The following is a 23667-nucleotide window of genomic DNA, read 5'->3' on the forward strand; positions in this document are numbered from 1 at the left end:
TATCCAGATCCCGCTGTTGGTTATTGGCCAGAGAGTTGTCTCGGTCATGTCTGCATGATTCCCGAACCCGTAGGGTCTACACACTTAAGGTTCGGTGACGCTAGAGTTGTTATGGGAATTAGTGTGCAGTTACCGAATGTTGTTCAGAGTCCCGGATGAGATCCCAGATGTCACGAGGAGTTCCGGAATGGTCCGGAGGTAAAGATTTATATATGGGAAGTCCTATTTTGGCCACCGGAAAATGTTCGGGATTTTTCGGTATTATACCGGGAAGGTTCTAGAAGGTTCCGGAGTGGGGCCCACCTGCATGGGGGGACCCACATGAATGTGGGTAGTGGGGGTAAGGCCCCACACCCCTGGTCAAGGCACACCAAGATCCCCCCTTAGAAGGAATGAGGTCATATCCCGAAGGGATAAGATCAAGATCCCTAAAAAAGGGGGATAACAATCGGTGGGGAAGGAAATGATGGGATTTCTTTCCTCCAACCTTTTCCAACGCCCCAATGGACTTGGAGGGAAAGAAACCAGCCCCCTCCACCCCTATATATAGTGGGGAGGCGCATGGGAGCTTCACCCTTGCCCCAGGCGCAGCCCTCTCCCTCCCCAACACCTCCTCCTCCTCCGTAGTGCTTGGCGAAGCTCTGCCGGAGAACTGCAAGCTCCACCACCACACCGTCGTGCTGCTGGAGATCTCCCTCAACTTCTCCTCTCCCCTTGCTGGATCAAGAAGGAGGAGACGTCCCCAGGCTGTACGTGTGTTGAATGCGGAGGTGCCGTCCGTTCGGCACTAGGATCATCGGTGATTTGGATCACGACGAGTACGACTCCATCAACCCTGTTCACTTGAACGCTTCTGCTTAGTGATCTACAAGGGTATGTAGATGCACTCTCCTTCCCCTCGTTGCTAGATTACTCCATAGATTGATCTTGGTGATGTGTAGAAAATTTTGAATTTCTGCTACGTTCCCCAACAGTGGCATCATGAGCTAGGTCTATGCGTAGTTTCTATGCACGAGTAGAACACAAAGTAGTTGTGGGCGTTGATTTTGTTCAATTTGCCTACCGTTACTAGTCCTATCTTGTTTCGGCGGTATTGTGGGATGAAGCGGCCCGGACCGACCTTACACGTACACTTACGTGAGACAGGTTCCACCGACTGACATGCACTTGCTGCATAAGGTGGCTAGCGGGTGCCAGTCTCTCCCAATTTAGTCGGATCGGATTCGATGAAAAGGGTCCTTATGAAGGGTAAATAGCAATTGACATATCACGTTGTGGTTTTTGCGTAGGTAAGAAACGTTCTTGCTAGAAACCCATAGTAGCCACGTAAAACATGCAAACAATAATTAGAGGACGTCTAACTTGTTTTTGCAGGGTATGCTATGTGATGTGATATGGCCAAAAGAATGTGATGAATGATATGTGATGTATGAGATTGATCATGTTCTTGTAATAGGAATCGCGACTTGCATGTCGATGAGTATGACAACCAGCAGGAGCCATAGGAGTTGTCTTAATTTATTGTATGACCTGCGTGTCAATGAACAATGCCATGTAATTACTTTACTTTATTGCTAAACCGTTAGCCATAGTAGTAGAAGTAATAGTTGGCGAGACAACTTCATGGAGACACGATGATGGAGATCATGATGATGGAGATCATGATGATGGAGATCATGGTGTCATGCCGGTGACGATGATGATCATGGAGCCCCGAAGATGGAGATCAAAAGGAGCAAAATGATATTGGCCATATCATGTCACTTTTGATTGCATGTGATGTTTATCATGTTTATGCATCTTATTTGCTTAGAACGACGGTAGTAAATAAGATGATCCCTCATTAAAATTTCAAGAAAGTGTTCCCCCTAACTGTGCACCGTTGCAAAAGTTCGTTGTTTCGAAGCACCACGTGATGATCGGGTGTGATAGATTCTAACGTTCACATACAACGGGTGTAAGCCAGATTTACACACGCAAAACATTTAGGTTAACTTGACGAGCCTAGCATGTACAGACATGGCCTCGGAAACAAGAGACCGAAAGGTCGAGCATGAGTCGTATGGTAGATACGATCAACATGAAGATGTTCACCGATGATGACTAGTCCGTCTCACGTGATGATCGGACACGGCCTAGTTGACTCGGATCATGTAATCACTTAGATGACTAGAGGGATGTCTATCTAAGTGGGAGTTCATAAGATGAACTTAATTATCCTGAACATAGTCAAAAGGTCTTTGCAAATTATGTCGTAAGCTCGCGCTTTAGTTCTACTGTTTTAGATATGTTCCTAGAGAAAATAAATTTAGTTGAAAGTTGATAGTAGCGATTATGCGGACTAGGTCCGTAAACTGAGGATTGTCCTCGTTGCTTTGTAGAAGGCTTATGTCCTTAATGCACCACGCAGTGTGCTGAACCTCGAACGTCGTCTGTGGATGTTGCGAACATCTGACATACACGTTTTGATAACTACGTGATAGTTCAGTTAAACGGTTTAGAGTTGAGGCATCAAAGACGATTTCGAAACGTCGCAGAACATATGAGATGTTTTGAGGGCTGAAATTGGGATTTCAGGCTCGTGCCCACGTCAAGAGGTATAAGACCTTCGACGATTTTCTTAGCCTGCAAACTAAGGGAGAAAAGCTCAATCGTTGAGCTTGTGCTCAGATTGTCTGAGTATAACAATCACTTGAATCGAGTGGGAGTTGATCTTCTAGATGAGATAGTGATGTTTCTCCAAAGTCATTGCCACCAAGCTGCTAGAGCTTCGTGATGAACTATAACATATCAGAGATAGATATGATGATCCTTGAGATATTCGCGATGTTTGACACCGCGAAAGTAGAAATCAAGAAGGAGCATAAATTGTTGATGGTTGGTGAAACCACTAGTTTCAAGAAGGGCAAGGGCAAGAAGGGATACTTCATGAAACGGCAAATCAGCTGCTGCTCTAGTGAAGAAACCCAAGGTTGAACCCAAGCCCAAGACTAAGTGCTTCTGTAATAAGGGGAACAACCACTGGAGCAGAATTACCCTAGATACTTGGTAGATGAGAAGGCTGGCAAGGTCGATAGAAGTATATTGGATATACATTATGTTAATGTGTACTTTACTAGTACTCCTAGTAGCACCAGGGTATTAGATACCGATTCGGTTGCTAAGTGTTAGTAACTCGAAATAAAAGGTTGCGGAGTAAACGGAGACTAGCTAAAGGTGAGCTGGCGATATGTGTTGGAAGTTTTCCAAGCTTATTGTGATCAAGCATCGCACGCTCCCTCTACCATTGAGATTGGTGTTAAACCTAAATAATTGTTATTTGGTGTTTGCATTGAGCATAGACATGATTGGATTATGTCTATCGCAATACGGTTATTCATTTAAGGAGAATAATGGTTACTCTGTTTATTTGAATAATACCTTCAATAGTCTTGCACCTAAAATGAAAGGTTTATTGAATCTCGATCGTAGTGATACACATGTTCATGCCAAAAGATATAAGATAGTAATGATAGTACCACCTACTTGTGGCACTGCCATGTAAGTCATATTGGTATAAAACGCATGAAGAAGCTCCATGTTGATGGATCTTTGGACTCACTCGTTTTTGAAAAGTTTGAGACATGCGAACCATGTCTATTGGTGTATATGCATGAAGAAACTCCATGCAAATGGACCGTTTGGACTCACTTGATTTTGAATCACTTGAGACATGCAAATCATACCACATGGGCAAGATGACTGAAAGCCTCGTTTTCAGTAAAATGGAACAAGAAAGCAACTTGTTGGAAGTAATACATTTTGATGTGTGCAGTCCAATGAGTGCTGAGGCACACAGTGGATATCATTATGTTCTTCCTTCATGGATGATTTGAGTAGATACTGAGTATATTTACTTGATGAAACACAAGTCTGAATTATTGAATGGTTCAAGTAATTTCAGAGTGAAGTTGAAGATCTTCGTGACAAGAGGATAAAATGTCTATGATATGATCATAGAGATGAATATCTGAGTTACGAGTTTTGGCACGCAATTAAGACATTGTGGAAATTGTTTCACAATTAATACCGCCTGGAACACCATAGTGTGATGCTGTGTCCGAACATCATGGTTGCACCCTATTGGATATGGTGTGTACCATGATGTCTCTTATCGAATTACCACTATCGTTCATGGGTTAGGCATTAGAGACAACCACACTTACTTTAAATAGGGCACCACGTAATTCCGTTGAGACGACACCGTATGAACTATGGTTTGGAGAAACCTAAGTTGTCGTTTCTTGAAATTTTGGGGCTGCAGCGCTTATGTGAAAAAGTTTCATCCTGATAAGCTCAAACCCAAAGAGGATAAATACATCTTCATAGGACACCCAAAACAGTTGGGTACACCTCCTGTCTCAGATCTGGAAGCAAAAGGGATTGTTTCTAAAATTGGGTCCTTTCTCGAGGAAAAGTTTCTCTCGAAAGAATTGAGTGGGAGGATGGTGGAGACTTGATGAGGTTATTGAACCATCACTTCAACTAGTGTGTAGCAGGGCACAAGAAGTTGTTCCTATGGCGCCTACACCAATTGAAGTGGAAGCTTATGATGGTGATCATGAAACTTCGGATCAAGTCACTACCAAACCTCGTAGGTCGACAAGGATGCGTACTACCTCAGAGTGGTACGTAATCCTGTCTTGGAAGTCATGTTGCTAGACAACAATGAACCTATGAGCTATGGAGAAGCGATGGTGGGCCCGGATTCCAAAAATGGCTCGAGGCCATAAAATCCGAAAGGATCCATGTGTAAAAACAAAGTATAGACTTTGGAAGAACTACTTGATGGTCGTAAGGCTATTGGGTACAGATGGATTTTAAAAGGAAGATGGACAATGATGGTAAGTATCACCATTAAGAAAGCTCGACTTGTCGTTAAGATGTTTTCCGACAAGTTCAAGGAGTTGACTACGGTGAGGCTTTCTCACTCGTAGCGATGCTAAGAGTCTGTTGGAATTGGATTAGCAGTTACTGCATTATTTATGAAATCTTTCAGATAGGATGTCAAAACATTGTTTCCTCGACAATTTCTTGACGAAAGGTTGTATGTGATACAACTAGAAGGTTTTGACAATCCTGAAAGACGCTAACAAGTATGCAAAGCTCCAGCAATCCTTCTAAGGACTGGAGTAAGCATCTCGGAGTTGGAATGTACGCTTTGATGAGATGATCAAAGATTTTGGGTTTATACAAAGTTTATGAGAAACTTGTATTTCCAAAGAAGTGAGTGGGAGCACTATGGAATTTCTGATAAGTATATGTTGTAAACATATTGTTGATCAGAAATGATGTAGAATTTCTAGAAAGCATATAGGGTTATTTGAAAAATGTTTTTCAATGGAAAACCTGGATTAGGCTACTTGAACAATAAGCATCAAGATCTATAAGATAGATCAAAATGCTTAATAGTACTTTCAAATGAGCACATACCTTGACATGATCTTGAAGCTGTTCAAGATGGATCAGTCAAAGAAGGAGTTCTTGCCTGAGATGTAAGGTATGAAGTTAAGACTTAAAGCTCGACCACGGCAGAAAAGAGAGAAAGGACGAAGGTCCTCCCCTATGCTTTAGACATAGGCTCTACAGTATGCTATGCTGTGTACCGCACCTGATGTGTGCCTTGCCACATGTCTGGCAAGAGGGTACAAAGGTGATCAAGGAGTGGATCACCAGATAGCGGTCAAAATTGTCCTTGGAGTGATAAGGACATGTTTCTTGATTATGGAGGTGATAAAGAGTTTGGCGTAAAGGGTTATGTCGATGCAAGCTTTAACACCTATCTGAATGACTCTGAGTAGCAAAACGGATACGTATAGTGGAGCAACCATTTGGAATAGCTCCAAGTGGATCGTGGAAGCAGCATTTACAATGTGACCTAGAGATTTGCAAAGTACATACGGATCTGAATGCTGCAGACCCGTTGACTAAAACCTCTCTCACAAGCAAAACATGATCAAACCCCAGAACTCATTGAGTCTTAATCACATGATGATGTGAACTAGTTTAATGACACTAGTAAACTCTTTTGATGTTGGTCACATGGTGATGTGACATGTGAGTGTTAATCACATGGCGATGAACTAGATTATTGACTCTAGTGCAAGTGGGAGACTATTGGAAATATGCCCTAGAGGCAATAATAAATTAGTTATTATTACTATATTTCCTTGTTCATGATAATCGTTTATTATCCATGCTATAATTGTATTGATAGGAAACTCAGATACATGTGTGGATACATAGACAACACCATGTCCCTAGTAAGCCTCTAGTTGACTAGCTTGTTGATCAATAGATGGTTACGGTTCCTGACCATGGACACTGGATGTCGTTGATAATGGGATCACATCATTAGGAGAATGATGTGATGGACAAGACCCAATCCTAAGCCTAGCACAAAGATCGTGTAGTTCGTATGCTAAAGCTTTTCTAATGTCAAGTATCATTTCCTTAGACCATGAGATTGTGCAACTCCCGGATACCGTAGGAATGCTTTGGGTGTACCAAACGTCACAACGTAACTGGGTGGCTATAAAGGTGCACTACGGGTATCTCCGAAAGTGTCTGTTGGGTTGGCATGAATCGAGACTGGGATTTGCCACTCCGTGTGATGGAGAGGTATCTCTGGGCCCACTCGGTAGGACATCATCATAATGTGCACAATATGACCAAGGGGTTGATCACGGGATGATGTGTTACGGAACGAGTAAAGAGACTTGCCAGTAACGAGATTGAACAAGGTATAGGGATACCGACGATCGAATCTCGGGCAAGTACTATACCGCTAGACAAAGGGAATTGTATACGGGATTGCTTGAATCCTTGACATCGTGGTTCATCCGATGAGATCGTCGTGGAACATGTGGGAGCCAACATGGGTATCCAGATCCCGCTGTTGGTTATTGGCCAGAGAGCTGTCTCGGTCATGTCTGCATGATTCCCGAACCCGTAGGGTCTACACACTTAAGGTTCGGTGACGCTAGAGTTGTTATGGGAACTAGTAGAGCGCCCGTGCGTTGCCACGGGCTCTTGAAATAGTATGCAAGTGTTACATGTTAAAATTCACATGTACAAAAAATATAACACAAACACAATTATTGAATAATTGAAGTCTATTTTTGCAATGTAAATTGATAACAAAAAGAAAGATTAACGACATGTCCATGTAACAAACTGAGCGATGTTTCAACTAAACATCTTTTACAAAACTATCAATATCTAGATGATGCGCTTAAGAAATTCTTTCACAATGTCAGGAAAGTTGCCTTTAGCTTCATTCCCACGATGTTTTAGCAAGTATGATAAAACCGCTTCCGCAAATCATACCCATCCTGCACAAACAATATATGTAGTTAGTATTAAAATTTCACGCCTTAGGTCTCAAAACATGTAACGGATGCGTTGCCACTGGCATTTCAAAAAAAATACTGGTTGCATATATAATCATAAGGCATGTCAATTTTCCAGCTTGGCTTAGAAAGTGAGTCTAAAATAGTTGCTTAGTTATTCTGATAATCTTGCTTATACAATTATGATAGTTACGATAATCACCTAGGAGTTTCAATTTTTGAAAGGAAAAAACAACAACAATCATTAGGCCCTTAAGAAATCACGACATGAGTTCTGAATCTGACCAGCTACAAGATATATCCTTCCTAATATTCAGATCTAGTGGGAAAAACTACTACCCAACAATATACATATAATATAAACTACTACTCAAATTTGCACTAACAGAATAGCCATCTTCTTGATTTGAGCTCCACGGAGTTTGCTCGTTCGGCTCAACTTCACTGCGGAGTTAATGGAAGTTGAGAGCCAGAGCATTGCCGAACAGGCCCTTAGTACAAACTGCTGCCAAACTTGAGAGCATCAGAGTCGTAAGGTTCATAACTGAAAGTCAATATAACATGTTAGTTGCAACCTTATTTGGTTTCATCATATCTGAACATACACATGCACTTGCTCTCTTTTTGCACCATGTCACAAAATTTGTGATATAAGCAAAAGGAGTTCGCTTCCATGGTTTTGTTCTGGCGCCATTCTCAATGCGCCGTTCATTCACACGCAATGGAATTATCTATACCATTATATATGTACAGGATGCATAATGAAGTATAAGCATAATCTTTCTTTTTGTTAAAAACATTGGCTTTGTCTACACAGATTAATAACACATATATCCTATAAACTCACATATGCTTCAAATTTGTCTCATATAAATTTAATAATTTGATGCAACAATTCAATAATGAGTCATTCAAACAAAACTTTGAACTTTTATCGTGTTTGACAAAATATCTCATAGTTTTGTGTACTTTTAATAGTGTTTCATTGTGTTTTAGAATTTGATTTTTTTAGAACATGCTGAAACACATTCAGAAGTGGTGTTGTTTTGAAGTTCTCCTCGTCATAATCACAATATGCAAACGGATCATAAATTGTACTTTTGGTTTGAAAGATAAAATCGTCTTAAAGTTGGAAATAAAATAACAAAGAATGGGATGGTGGAGCTTGCATGTGGTCAGAGAAAGATCTCACAAACTACAAATGGTATTAATGCGAAAAGGATTAAGAAGATCAAAATCAGTCGAATAAGAAGAATAGTAATACAAAGAGCACCTAGGGGACTCACATGTGCCTTATGGCATGTTCGTTCCCTCACATCATATATCCCACATGCTAAAAGTAATGGAAGTTAACGCAAGCAGATATAGAAGACAATGGTCGCTGCAGTTCCTGCCTCATATGTGGTTGTCTTGCTGAGATTTAAATAATATAAGAGGGGATTAACAAAATACCTGCATACTATAGGGATTCTCCTCACGAACATAGAGGAAAGGGGCAGCAGGCACAAGCGCCTTGTGCGGTTCTAGATATGGTAGGATATCTTCACCCATAGACGTTGATATGTGTACAACCTTCTGCTTCCTCGGAAGCACACGATGCACAACATCGAAACATCTGAACTCTGAAACAAATTAGAGCATGCCACAGGATCCTCGGGCAGGGTCAGACACAAATAATGTTGTAGGCATGGAATTTTCCTCATCCATATCTACACATAACGCAGCATGTGCACAAAACAACTCACAGTGGGATAAAATTTTTGGCTGCAAGTGTTCAGATAAAAGGCAAAAGATGCAGTACCTCAGACCATCCACTATTTTTAAAGATTATAAAACATCTTCGAGGCATTCCTCCAACTTATCCTTAAATCATTTCCACCATCGAAATTGAAAATAACTGCAGAACTCAATAGATATATACTCCCTGTATAGCTCAACATGCCCTGCACACTTCCATATGTGTGCTCTCAAGACAACAGGAAAATAAAAACATGTCCATGGAGTTGGATAGTCAAAGATACATAATAAACCAAAAAGAATCAGTAGCAAATCATGACTAATGCAGATGGCCAAGCTAATTGGGAACGGTTCATCACATGGACAAACATTAATACAACATGGAGAGAGATAAATTTTCACAATGAATCTCTGTGTGCTCAGATGGCAAACCTTATCCTTGTACTTCTCGTGTGGGACAGGGACGTCCCATTTCAAATCCCTGGTGATGCAGCGAGGCTCCAACCCTTCTTTTAATCAAGCACCCGTGGTGGTGCGAGGCACGTTTGGGCTCCATGATCTAGTCGCCGAGGCCTCGTCAATGTACTTCTCCAGTTTCTCCTTCAGCCAGGGAAGTTCCAGGAACAAGTGATCCGTGTCACGGGACAACTAACACATAGAGATTTATCAATGATCAAAGTGTATTGGGTCAAAGGGTCATTAACTATTCCTCACAGATTTTCAGCACGATACGTTACAAGTTTCGTAGAATTTTTGCTAAAAAATGATCAGCTAAATTGACAACGGATATAATGATGACATCTTATTGAAACTTTATTGTATCAATTCCTGCACATTCAATACGCCAAAAAGAAGCGGCTAAGATTTATGAACTTCTTAACCGCAGGCTCTGCTTTAACAATAGTTCTTTTCCAACTACAATAAATAACCAATTTGCATGATTTTGATTCCTGAACGCGCTCTACTATTAAACTGAAGCAGGCTGGAGCTTTATTAGTCGATGTATGTTATGGATTCTGTTAGGCAGCTTCATATGGAACTAAGGTTTTTGTTGGTTCTGTGTGTGATCATTTGGCCTAATATTTGTTTGCTGGGTTGATTGTATAGACATCATCAATTATAATGGACGGGACAATTTATGTGATTTAATCATTTCAAGTAAAGGTTTATGCAGTATATAGATTTGCTATGACTGCCTATTGCATGTTCTATTTTAAATGCAAAAGATAGATAGCATGAATGTACCAAAATATTCGTTAGAGATTTATTCCCTCTCTATTGAAGACAACTATAGGAGTTCTATTATATTAAAATATATTTGCAAGTGGTAACAAGATAAACTAAATTGACACAAATAGTATATGCTAACTTGGAATCGAGCCTAACTTACATACTTACATATATAGGTCACTGGAAGGATTAGCCACCTCTGTAGGTATTGGGTAGGTACTCTTTTTTCAAGCTCATAGTCCAATGCAGCAGCACATGACTTTTAACAATCAATTAATTTTTTTCCAGAGATTTATGGTAAAAGTATGAAGTTAAATAATCAAATTATACCTTTAGTAGTAGAGGTTGTGGAATGTCGAGAGTATGGTTTACCCAAGAAAAACAAACTAAATATCTCACTTCGCAGTACATGTGTTGCACCTAAATATCTAAGCTAAATTCTCCTAACAAGGGAGTGTAAAATAATCTAGGTGGAGAAGCTATCAACAGCTCTAGTAATGCATGGAGCATCATTATCTAGTTATTCTATTTATACAATCAAGCAGGCAGTAAAAAGGAGAAAATTTGCAGTACATACAATTTGATATCATGAAATTTTATAATCTATGAGACAATACTTTTATAATTTAAAAGGTTGCAGTATATGTGTGTTGTAGTATGAACTATGACATAAAAGGGAATTGAGAACCTCTTATTCCAGCATCATCGCTGGTCTATTCTAAAGCATCTGGAAAGGGAACAACATGAACGTATTTCATTAGCATGATTCATAGCCAGACAAATCCATGGTGGTGTCTAAGTTTCACCTCTGGGATAATCGTGCTAATTATTCCCAAAAGCCACACTGCAACAACAGAGTATAAATTTCTACTCTGCTTTCTAATTTAGGCGTTTCTCCCTTGTCCGCAAATACAAAACTTCAATTATTCGCATATGCCCTGAACCTTTTGTACTCATTATTTCAATGTTCAGGTCAGCAAAATACCTGTTGTAATTCCTCTAAAGAAATTTTGAGTGGGTGACAGTAGTTACATCAATCTTGTCCTTGAGATCAATACTTGCCATATAAATAAACCTATAGACTATAAAAATTAAACAATGATACATACCAACAATAACTCTTTAGTCCATGCGAGAGCCTGAGTGCAACTTCATGTTAGTAGCTGTGAAGAGTTGCATGTATTATTGCAGTGCTCCTTGCCAAATGAGATGAAACTCTTCTAGTTGAACATTCAGACAAAGGGGACATGCTATAGATGACACATGTCAGTCCTTTGTACATTTCTGGACAACATAAACAAAAAGCAAATCACAAACTGGGAGACTGAATAATGTATAATTTCCAAAATATTTTTTCAGCATCTGCATTCGGACTTGCATTTTATTAAGTGCACATACTGATAGTTGTGCTTCTAAAATCATTCAAGCATTTTTAGTACATGGCTGACCATGTCAATCTGAAGAAACTGAGATTTTTTTTGATAAAATGAAGAAATTGAGATGATGTGACAATACATGTCGAGCACGACCAAGGTTACCTGAGTTCGCACGGGTGCTGACCTCAAATTTCAGCAGGTCGGCGGCGCGACGATGGGCTTGTCAGGTGCCTTCAAACCTGCGACATAGACCTCCTCGGCATTGGTTCAAGGAGGCGCCGATGACCTGCCGGCGAGCCGCCATCCTTTCCCTACCTACTCCTCCTGGCTACGCTCGCCTTCCCGCAACGCCCCGGGAAGCCCAACCCGTCCGCGCCCGTCTTCCTCGGCCCCGAGCACCTCCTCCTTGCCACACACATCGTGGGCAGGTTCCTCGTCGGCGCCGCGCTCTCGGCACTCTACATCCTCGAACAACATATTTGGGGACAACAGCTTTCTGTAGTTAGGAATGCACGCCAAATAGGACTCAACTCCTAGAACAACAGATTTCAGGACTCACTCTAATTTGGATCAAAACAGCAACAGTAATGGTGAATTAATTTACAAACGATGGTGTTTGGTCGCCAAAAATAAGTTGGTGCGCAGCTGCAAAATCCACTGGGACATGTGCACACATGCAGAAAGAGACATCCATAGACACCAATCGAATCCATGCGACAACAGGAATCCTGATGTGATGAACAAAGCATCAACAAGAAGGGATGGCGGCATCCTGTTCATCCTGAATTCCTTCCTGATATCAAAGAAATAAACCGCCATGAAAGCAGCAGCAGCGGGCATCAGGAACAGCAGCAGCGGGCATCAGGAACAGCGCAAGGCCAGGAATCAGGGTCGAATTGCATCGTCACAAGCGCAAGAAATAAACCGCCACCAAAGCAACCCGAGGCTTCTCATGTGATCTATGAGCAAGCGCCGCACAAGCAAGCAGGGATCTACCCGCCTCGAATCACCTAAACCGCATGGAGCACCACCTGCCCACAGATCTACGGAATACGCGAGAAAATTGAGACACGCGGCGGGGGAGAGAGAGGAAGGGGGTGGGTTAACCTCATTGGGGTCGAGCCAGACCTTGCCCTTGCCGCACTTGAGGACGCTCGAGGCCAGGCGCTTCTACAGCTTGAGGCCCTTGCCGCACTTGAGGACGCTTGAGGGGGTAGGGCAGCGGCCGCGGTGGGACGTGGGGGCGGTGGCCGCGGCTGGAGGTGAGCGCGACGGCCGCGGCTGGAGCTGGGGCGGCGGCCCCGGTTGAAGCTGGGCGCGGCGGCCGCGACGGGAGGTGGCGGGGCCGGCCGCGACAGGAGTGGCCAGGGCGGCAGCGACGGGCGGCGGCGTTTGAGGGAGGGAGACGGAGGAGGGTACGGCGGCGGCTGCGAGGGCGAGGGCGATGGCTTGATGTGCGAGGGCAACAGCGAAGGATCTGGTGTGGTGTCGCTCACTCGCTCGTTCGCATGTTGCCAGACGTTTTTTTTTCGCTGGTTTTCTTTCATAGGTTTTTTTCGTCGGTTAATTTTCGTAGGCTTTTTTCCTTCACTTGTAGATGGGTGCGATGGGAGGCGTGGGGGCGGGTGGGGGACTCGGATGGAGGGTTTTTTTTCTGTTTTTTTGCGGATGAGCAGGAGGTGGGAGCAAGTACCAAAGAAGTACCAAAAAAGACCATAATAGGTGGGACGAAAATAAAACCCGGAACGCGACCTACCAACTAAGACATTAGGAGTAGAGATTAGTGTTCAGTTACCGAATGTTGTTCAGAGTCCCGGATGAGATCCCGGACGTCACGAGGAGTTCCGGAATGGTCCGGAGGTAAAGATTTATATATGGGAAGTCCTATTTTGGCCACCGGAAAATGTTCAGGATTTTTCGGTATTATACCGAGAAGGTTCTAGAAGGTTCCGGAGTGGGGCCCACCTGCATGGGGGGGCCCACATGAACGTGGGTAGTGGGGGCAAGGCCCCACACCCCTGGTCAAGGCACACCAAGATCCCCCCTTAGAAGGAATAAGATCATATCCCGAAGGGATAAGATCAAGATCCCTAAAAAAGGGGGATAACAATCGGTGGGGAAGGAAATGATGGGATTTCTTTCCTCCCACCTTTGCCAACGCCCCAATGGACTTGGAGGGCAAGAAACCAGCCCCCTCCACCCCTATATATAGTGGGGAGGCGCATGGGAGCTTCACCCTTGCCCCTGGCGCAGCCCTGTCCCTCCCCAACACCTCCTCCTCCTTCGTAGTGCTTGGCGAAGCTCTGCCGGAGAACTGCAAGCTCCACCACCACACCGTCGTGCTGCCGGAGCTCTCCCTCAACTTCTCCTCTCCCCGTGCTGGATCAAGAAGGAGGAGACGTCCCCGGGCTGTACGTGTGTTGAACGCGGAGGTGCCGTCCGTTCGGCACTAGGATCATCGGTGATTTGGATCACGACGAGTACGACTCCATCAACCCCGTTCACTTGAACGCTTCCGCTTAGCGATCTACAAGGGTATGTAGATGCATTCTCCTTCCCCTCGTTGCTAGATTACTCCATAGATTGATCTTGGTGATGCGTAGAAAATTTTGAATTTCTGCTACGTTCCCCAACACCCATCAGATGAGAAGGATGCAATCATTTGATTGGACAAGATGTACCGGGACGCGGTCGCGGCAGAGGCAACGGCAGCAACAGTTCCTGCCAAGGAAAGTCAAGGAAAGAAGAGGGATTGTAGGACCTCCGGCAAAGAGTCTGGGAAGCATGCTCCCACCGAGTGCACGACACCCGTTGACGACGTGCCGGAGTGTTCAAACAGCAAGAGATCCAAGGTTGCTACACCCCAAGTGAATAAGGTCCCGGCAGGGCTGGCTGGCGTTGATGGTACTTTCACTATCAGTGCCACCCTCAATGACAAATAGGAAAGCGCGCTCGTTGCCTTCCTGTAGGCGAATATCAATGTGTTGCCTGGCAACCATGTGATATCCCTGGTGTTCCCAGGAAGGTAATCGAGCACCACCTTGCTGTCTGCCCACATGCCCGACCTGTCAAGCAGAAAGTCCAGAAGCAGGCCTTGGAGAGGTAGAAATTCATTGCAGAAGAGATCAAGAAACGTGAAGCAGCTGGTGTGGTCAGAGGAGTGCTGCATCCCACATGGTTAGCAAATCCAGTGGTAGTCCGAAAGGCAAACGGGAAGTGGATGCTTTTCATTGATTTCACATATCTCAACAAGGCTTGCCCGAAGGACCCGTTTCCCTAGTAGCGTATTGATCAGATTTTGGATTCCACTTCGGGTTGTGATTTGCTCTCATTTCTGGATGCATATTCTGGATATTGCCAAATCTTCATGTCGAAAGAAGATGAGGAGAAGACGTCGTTCATCACTCCATGTGGTACGTACTGCTTTGTCCGCATGCCATTCGGATTAAAGAGTGTCGGGTCCACTTTTGCAAGGGCAGTCCAGATCGGTTTTGAGCCACAGCTGCACAGAAACATAGAACCTTATATGGATAATATTGTGGTCACGACCAAGGATAGGGCCACCCTTATTCAAGATTTGGAGGAGACATTTACTAATTTGCGCAAGATCAACTTGAAGCTCAATCCAGAGAAGTGTGTATTTGGAGTCCCCTCTGGCAAGTTGCTTGGGTTCTTTGTATCCCATCGCGGGATCGAAGCCAACCCCGACAAGGTCAAAGCTATCGAGCAGATTCAAGCGCCAAGGATAGTTAACGTTGTGAGGCGCCTAACAGGATGTGTTGCCGCACTAAGCAGATTCATCTCCAAGTCTGCCGAGCATGCCCTGCCGTTTCAAAATTTTGAAGAAGGCAGGTCCTATGAAGTGGACCCCAGAAGCAGATGCAGCTTTGCAAGAGTTGAAGGCCTACTTGTCTTCTATGCCTACCTTGGTTGCTCCCAAACCCCTGGAGCCGCTGCTACTATACTTAGTGGCAACCAACCAAGTGGTCAGTGCAACCTTGGTAGCACAGCGGGAAGTGGATGAGGCAGAGAGTGAGCAGAGATCGACAAAGTCAGAAAAGGATCAGGACAGCAGTAAGCACGACAACAAGGGCAACCCCAAGGATGTGGCAAGGAAGAAAGTGGTGCAGCGCCCGGTATACTTTGTCAGCTCCTTGTTACAGGGGGCTAGATCGAGGTACTCTGGCGTGCAAAAGTTGATTTTTGGTCTCATCAATGCCTCAAGGAAACTGCGGCACTACTTCCAATCCCATGAGATCACGGTTGTCACTCGTTTCCCGTTGCACCGGATACTCCGAAACCCTGAGGCTACCGGCAGAATAGTTGAGTGGGCTTTGGAGTTATTTAGCTTTGTTTTGAAGTTTGAAAGCACAACAACTATCCAGAGCAGGGCGCTGGCAGAGTTTATTGCAGAATGGATACCAACCCCTAATGAGGAAGTGACAGAGACAGTTATCCCCCGCAAGGAATCGCCCCAAGAATGGATTATGTATTTTGATGGTCCTTTTTCCCTGCAAGGTGCAGGGGCTGGCGTGCTTCTTATCGCCCCCTACGGGGAGCACTTGAAGTACGTCGTCCAAATGCATTTTGCCCGAGAAGAAGCAACCAACAATACAACAAAGTATGAAGGGATCCTTGCCGGGCTTTGAATTGCAGCTGAATTGGGAATTAAGAATCTGATCATTCGAGGAGATTCACAGCTAGTGGTGAGACAAGTCAACAAGGATTACCAAAGTCCATTGATGGAGGCATACGTCAAGGAAGTGAGGAGATTAGAGGAGCACTTTGAAGGATTGCAAATAGAGCACGTACCCCATGCGGAAAACAGCACATCTGATCATCTGTCGAAGTGTGTTGCGCAAAAGCTTCCTGTCGAACCAGGAACTTTTGTTCTCCATCGTGCTCAGTGCTCCATATCCCCAACAAAAATGGCCTGGAAAAGGAGAAAGCTGGACACCGGTAAGCCTCTCCCGGTAGAGCCGTCCACTCCCGGCAAAGACCCTACCGGAAACAACTCCTTGCAGCCTATCGGACCACCCCCTCCAGCCGGGCCCATGGACCCTGCGTACAAGGCATGTGCTCCCGCAGCAGAGGAGGTGTCGTTAGTCCTCGTGCCGAGCCCCAGGCTCCAACTTCGGCAAGGCACATTGTCTGCTTCCTCCAAACCGGAGAGCTTCCCGGCGACCAAGGCGAAGCTGAAAGTGTAGCCTAGAGGGCCAGTATGTATCATTTTGTTGATGACACTCTGTACAGAAGAAGGCCCAACGGTGTGAAATTGAAGTGTGTCTGCCGAGAAGAAGGAAAGGAACTATTGGCTGAGATACACAAAGGCATGTGCAGCTCCCACATTGGATCAAGGGCATTAGTTGGGAAAGCATTCCGGCAAGGATTCTATTTTCCCATAGGCCTCCAAGATGCGGTCGAGCTAGTCACCAAGTGTGAAGCCTGCCAGTTCCATTCCAAGAAAACCCACCTGCCTGCCCAAGCTCTTCAGACAATCCCTCTATCCTGGCCATTTTTGGTCTGGGGGCTCGATATCCTCGGCCCCTTCCCCCCGAGCAATTGGGGGATTTGAATTCTTGTTTGTTGCTATCGACAAGTTTACAAAGTGGCCGGAAGTGACTGCCGTGAGAAAGGTGACTGCTCAGCCAGCTATCAAGTTCTTGAAAGATCTGGTGTGTCATTTTGGAGTCCTGACTAGGATCATCACCGACAACGGCACCCAGTTCACGAGCCACGCCTTCATGCAATATGTTGATGCCCTCGGATGCAAGATCTCATTCGCCTCTGTGGCACACCACCGAAGCAATGGACAAGCTGAGAGGGCGAACGCTGAAGTGCTGCATGGACTCCAGACAAGAACCTTTGATACGCTGCAGAAGCACGGCAGGTGGTGGCTCGAGGATCTGTTGGTAGTTCTCTGGTCCCTCAGAATGACACCTAACCGAGCTACCGAGCAGACTCCCTTCTTCCTGGTCTACGGGGCAGAAGTAGTTATCCCCATGGAACTCATTTACGGGTCGTCTCGAGTGCTTGCCTATGATGAAGTAGTGCAAGATCAGCACCGGCGTGACGACGTTGTGCTACTCGAGGAGAACCGTCTCCGGGCTGCTACGCGTGCTGCATGCTATCAGCGAGCCCCGCGTCGCTATCATAGCCGCAGGGTTCATGCCCGGTGTTTTGAGGATGGTGACCTTGTCCTTAGGTGCATTCAGTCCGCCAAAGGTACAAACAAGTTGTCACCAAAGTGGGAAGGCCCTTACTGGGTACTATGAGTCACCGGACCTGGCGCAGTCCGTCTGGAGACTGGAGATAGCACTCAGTTGCAAAACTCATGGAATATTGAGCATCTCCACAAGTTCTACCCATAAGGCGCGGTTGTTGGGCCCTGCTCGGTAGCCACCCTTTTGTACATGCCTTGCCTCAGCTGCATGTAACCCCTTGTACAAAGCCGGGGCGATGACCCCGTGCAAGAGAAAATAAAGAACCGTTGTGGGGGGGCTCGACCAAGACTGCATGCATACATGAGCATTCCAAGATCACTGCATACACATTTCATGAGCATTTGCATATGCATATAGATAGGATTGCATCCTGCATTCTATCTCATATACATGAAGCTGCAGGTTCTTGCCCTGAACTTGGCTTCGTCAAGGACTTGAGAAGATTGCCCGACATTGCGATCCCCGGCAAGCCAAACAGATAATTTCTACCTCTTGTCCATTCATGTTCTGTAAGCTGTAACTTATGCATTAGAAAACCTCTCCGCTCTTTTAAACTTAGGTACTCCCATCCCTGATTCGAACGTTGCTTTGGTCAGAATGGTCGCAGTAGCCTTTGGTAAAAGGAACTTGGTGGGGGGCTGGTCCCTTTCTGTAACCCGACAGATGTGGCTCTCCGGCAGACAAAAAGGGTGCCGGCAAGGTAACCTGCCAGGGAAAACTTGTTCATTTATACTAAAGGGTCATCTCGCCTCTCCATGGACATATACATGCACGGGTTCCCGGCAAGGTTCATGTTTTTCATTAATATGCTGATACAAGTACAAGCATTACCGAACACAAACATGGGCTCAAGAGATTACATTATTTGAAAAAGTGCCTACATGTTTAAGATTGAAAAAAGATAAGTGCCCCGTAATGCCTTTGCCCCTGTCCATCTCCTATAGGAAGAGGTCGAGGGGGCCGGAGGCAGGCGCAGTTGGAATCCGGCGCCTCCCAAGGATCAGGACGGCGCCACTCCCCAGCAAGGAGGAAGAAACCGGAGGGCAGGCGTGGATGGTGACGCCACCGGAGGATCATATGGGGGAGGACGGAGTCACCGGCAAACACGACTCGCCAGAACGGTCGCCCCTGTTCTTGACGCGTCGTGGGTTGCCGCTGCCATCCGCATCACTACCACCCGAAGACCCCGGTGCGACCGTCACACGGGACACCATGTTCTCTAGGCCCTCCCACAGAGAGCATGGTCGTCCCCAGAAGCCCTAGCATTAGAAGTCAATGCACATCCCAGGGACGTATGAGAGAGCAAGAAGCCCTCCTGCTCAGCAAGAAGATAGTGCCTGGGAGAAGTCAGATTCGCCTCCATTAGCGACGAATCTCTTCCGTGACTCCTCTCTGGCGCCGCGAAGGAAACAAGAATGGGGAGCAACTGACTACCACACATCATGCCCAACTCGGGCCGCAACGTGGTGTCGTTTACATCCCCTCCCACTAAATTCAAGGCCACGGGCGGCCCGGCAGCGAGCACGCCGGAGTGGTCACCCCGGTGTTGTCATGGCGCCGCCCGAGTCCCCCTTTCGAACTCAGGAGAGGCTTCAAGATAGAGCCCAGGGGCTGGCCCCAGGATCTCCTCTTCAACATGACCAGCAACAGCAGAAGATGGAGGAGAAGAAGAATGCAAGGATGGATGACTCCACCCTCCTCCACCCCTCCTTTTATAGGCGGGTCAGGAAGGGAGGTCGTTCCCTCAATGGGCGACCACCATCCTCCTCCACCAATTCAAGACGATCGGGCCCTCTCCTTGATGCTCTCCCATGCCACGTGCCTCCGTTACCTATCCCACACGATGCATGTAGCATATGTGGCTAAGGATAAGGGCGTGGTGGGAAGAGTGAATTGGCAGTTTCTACCCCGTGTGTTAAAGTCATTCACGAGCCATTACTGGAGCGGACTATTGGCTTTACACGACGCATGGGGAAACCGGAAACTGGCCTGAAATCAAGACTAATCAAGAAGTAAAGAAGATCTCAAGAGACCAGCCTCTTCAACACCTTCTACCTGTGCACTTATTAGGCCCTACCCTGATGATGCTCGGCAGTGCGTTCGGGGCAGGCTCCGGGGCTTCTGTCAGTGAAACAAACCCTGTGTCTGTTGCCCTGACTATGCACAGACACGGGATCAAGATTAAAGCACCAACCCAAGCCAGAGTACAAGAAATCAAGAGATTCGAAGGACCAACAAGCAGATCAGAGGGACCTAGACCAAGCCAAAGAAGCAAGATATCATCAGGAGAAAGGCCTCCTTTCTCGGGCAGGAGAGCCCAGCAAGGGACGAGGCCACCCCTAGAAGAAGACAACCAAGGCATCCCGATAGGGCCTGCCAGGACTTGCGAAGGCTAAATCACCTCACCAACCACTCCACCACGACTCACATTGCCGATCAGTGCGGTGTCAAGCCGCAGAGTAATTAAGTGGCAGCCATTCGCCACATGGCAGCATCTCTCTAGAGGAAAAACCCACATATGACACCCGCCCTGCAACGTGTCAAACAAGCAGGCGCGAAGCTGGCAAGATAGCCCGGCAAGCCTTGTCGGGCAACCAACGATGTGACGTTGAGCGGTGCATTAAATGTGCACTGTCAGCCCGCAGAGTTAGGTATGATAGCATTGTTCGCTATCATATCAGTGCATAATAACTACTTTGCCATTGTGGTGACCCCTTAATCTATAAAAGGAGGCCCATGGCAACCATAAAAATGGTTAGAAGATGGATAACTCACACCCCCATACGCGCGTAGTCGCTGTCACCCAGAGGCAACCCTTGCCGGGCAAGTGTACTATGCTCCACCACCACATTTCCACCATCAATGTACCAAAAGTAGGAGTAGGGTTTTACTCGCGGTGGCCCAAACCTGGGTAAAACTGCTATCGGCATTTTGGGAACGGGGGTCCCCAGACTTGCCTGCCTGCGGCCTGCGGCGTGGCTTAAGTGGTGGCCCAGTACGACCCATCTTCATCAGCACAAGACTCAAGACCCTCGTGAGGGGCCAAGCCTCACGGGGCGAACGACACAATACTTCCTCAGGAATGGCCTCGCCAGGCAAACTCACGAGGAGGCGGAGAGATCAAGGCAGGGTACCTCGCGAGGTGCTCGTGACGCAAGCCATGACGATCGAGACCAGGCGGGTGTCGGCCTGCAAAGTGTCCTTCTTTCCTCTTTGGTGCAAAGGGGGCAAGCACAGGCGTGGAGTACCGAGGCATCAGGCAAGGGTTGCCATTTCAGTGCAACGAGACCAAGACCAGCGGAGCGACAGGATGGAGGTCACCGTGTAGCCCAAGACGGCGTCATCACCAGTGCCTTTGGCAGTCGAAGACCAACTTTAGTCAGGATAACTTGTACTAGATGTTCCCCTTCGAAATGGCCGTTGTTGGCTCCCTTCCCGCTCAATATTTGGGAAGAGACCCAGGGCCTCTATAAATAGGACTAGCCACCACAGTAGAGAGGGATCCAGTTTTGGGAGACTCATCGAGAGCTCAGTAGAGAGAGAGGCGATCGAACTCACCCAAGCAGTTCATCTCACCAGCTCAAGAACACCTCTCGCGAGGCTGTTCTTCCCTTGTACTGTTCATCATCAGCCCCAGAGGCAATCCACCACACCACACACTGGAGTAGGGTATTACACCACAACGGTGGCCCGAACTAGTATAAATCTTGTGTTCCTCATGTTGTTCATCATTTTTAGCTTAGATCTCACGAGACGATCGGGCGTAGGTCGGTAGGGGAGAGATCTTCATGCGCACCCCAGAGTTCGAACCTTAAGGGTCTGTCGGAACCCAACATCCGACATTTGGCGCGCCAGGTAGGGGTGCGCCGGAATCTTCCTTCTGCTGTCCTACGTTCCGCCGCTCCACCGCCCCCATGTTCGGCGACCCGACGGCCAGCCCATGCCGTGCCGCCTGCCCAAGGTGACCTCAACCCTGCATCCCAAGCAGCTCATGCCCCGCAGAACGCTGCGGGGCGCGGGCGGCGCGGTCAGGCGTCCCCTGCCCTCACTCCACGACAGGTACGATCTGCAGTAAGGGCCTCAAGCCACGCCGCGGCTACATCGCCGCACACCCGGCGGGAGCAGGCAAACATGAAGGCCACGCTCACGGTGGCGCGAGAGCTGCTGCGTTGCAGACTGCAAGAAAGCGGCCGCGACGTGCTGCTGGAACGCGTCGCCGAGCTCCTGGATGTCGCTGCGTCAGGGGCTCCCCCGTTCTGTGTCCAGCTTTCACCCCAGGCCCCGGGAGGATCACGAGGCGGACTGGTCCATGCCCACATGCCCCCGGGCGCGCCTCAAGGCTTCATCAACACCGGCCCGCACATCAGGCCGGATGTCTAGGGCGACGCGAAGGGCCGGATGTCTAGGGTCGTGGCCGGATGTCCGGGATGTCAGGGCAAGCTTCTGTACTCCCTGGACGGCTTGTCCGGATGTCCGGGCTGTGGGCCGAATTTTCGGGGCGACGGGCCGGATGTCCGGGCTGGACGCCGGATGTCCGGGCCCTGTAGCTTCAGCTGCAGATCCCTGGCTGCGGGGTAGATCCCCAGGGGCCGGATGTCCGGGGCCATGGCCGGATGTCTGGGGCCTGGAAGCTGTCCTTGCTTTCTTCCGTTGGTTCTCTTCTTCCGTGGACTTGGGGGCTTGACCATCTTCATGTGCATCCTCGGGAGGGTCTTCTTGGTACCTAATCATGCACAACATTCCGGACTTAGGTAGTAGCCATGTCTCGAGAGGATCATATGAGATATCACTAAGGAGAGAAGTCACCTCGGTCTCGAGAGCTCTAGCTTGTGCTCTTGTCATGGGTCCTCTTGGTGCTTGGTGAGACGATGGTAGGTCCATGGGGATGACCGAAGGATGCTCCACATCAGCTCCACAACGAGCGGTGGTCGGGCTGCAGAAGTTGGCCCCTCTCACACCAGTGCGCGCGACGGACAGTTCTCGACGAGGGATCCATGGTGACCTGACCTCCAGCCTGCTCGCCGGCGGCAGCGACGCTGGCCCGTCAGGTGTGTGCAGCGGCGGGTGACCGGCTGCCAGCGCCTCGGCCTAATCTGTAGCAGAGGAAGAAGACAATGCGAGAGAGACATTGCGGGTCCGTCGGGTGATGACAATCATTTCCCATATATGTACCCTTTCTTAGTGTCCATCTATATTCGACTGGTGCCCGAACCATCCGACGCAATTTTCGTCCGCGTACGAAGCAAATTAAACTAAAAAAGGCCAGCAGGCAGACCTGCAACGACGAGGGCCTTGTTCTCCCTGATGGCGGCCTCTTGTAGGGCGGAAGTGGCGAGGGCGGCGGCGGCGGCGGCTTCCAGCTTGTCGGCCTGCCTCTTCCTTTGGCCAGCCCTCTTGGCCGACTAAACAATCCGCTGCGCGTCCGTCAGCTTCTTTTTCTTCGCCCACGGCGTCTTTTTGAGGACAACGCAGGGCTTGTCGACGGTGGAGGCGAGGCCAACAACGGGGTTCGGCGCGTTGGCCATGGCGTGCGGGCGGGAGAGCGAACGGGTGGGAGGGTTTTGGAAAAGGGAGGAAAATGGGGGTGGACGTGCCACCGACTGGCTGGCCAGGGAGGACAAGGCTGGGCGTCGCGCGGGTCCGCTCCGTGTCTGCGCCGACACAAACCTGACTCAATTTAAACCTGAAATGGGTCGCGCGCGGACTCGT

Source organism: Triticum dicoccoides, chromosome 7B, assembly GCF_002162155.2.
Source record: "Triticum dicoccoides isolate Atlit2015 ecotype Zavitan chromosome 7B, WEW_v2.0, whole genome shotgun sequence".
Taxonomy (NCBI): Eukaryota; Viridiplantae; Streptophyta; class Magnoliopsida; order Poales; family Poaceae; genus Triticum; species Triticum dicoccoides.